This window comes from Bison bison, unplaced genomic scaffold (assembly GCF_000754665.1).
Source record: "Bison bison bison isolate TAMUID 2011002044 unplaced genomic scaffold, Bison_UMD1.0 scf7180017864308, whole genome shotgun sequence".
In the NCBI taxonomy this organism is placed as follows: Eukaryota; Metazoa; Chordata; class Mammalia; order Artiodactyla; family Bovidae; genus Bison; species Bison bison.
The window spans coordinates 179,653-180,309 of NW_011494880.1; positions in this window are offsets into that span (position 1 = coordinate 179,653).

Sequence of the window (657 nt, forward strand, 5' to 3'; positions counted from 1 at the left end):
CTATGTGCTCATGTGCTCAAACAGTCAAACAGTTAGCCAATAATCAATAAACCCAAGGTTACACTCCGAAAGATACAGAAAAATATATGGCTTGTCTGGAGGAAGGGGTGATTAGTGTATGTTTTTTCTTAGGCATTGAGTAACCTAGATATGATCTTCAAGGTTCCCCTGTCTGTAGGGGGTCTTATCCTTCTGTTGTTGTATTCATAGACACTAAACACAGAGTTCAGAGTCCGTTGGAAAGGTGGCCTAGAATGATCAGCATGAACAGGCCTAAGAGGGAGTCCAGGCTCTATGAATTCCTTCTTCATCCTCAAGAGACTCTTAGTTTTTCTTCACTTTCTGCCATAATGGTGGTGTCATCTGCATATCTGTGGTTATTGATATTTCATCCAGCAATCTTGATTCAGCTTGTGCTTCATCCAGCCAAGTGTTCCTCATGACATATTCTGCATATTTAACTTTAAATAAGCAGGGTGACAATATACAGCCTTGATATACTCCTTTTTGTATTTGGAACTAGTCCGTTGTTCCATGTCCAGTTCTAACTGTTGCTTACTGACCTGCATACAGATTTCTCAAAAGGCAGTTCAGGTGGTCTGGTATTCCCATCTCTTGATGAATTTTCCACAGTTTGTTGTGATCCACACAGTCAAA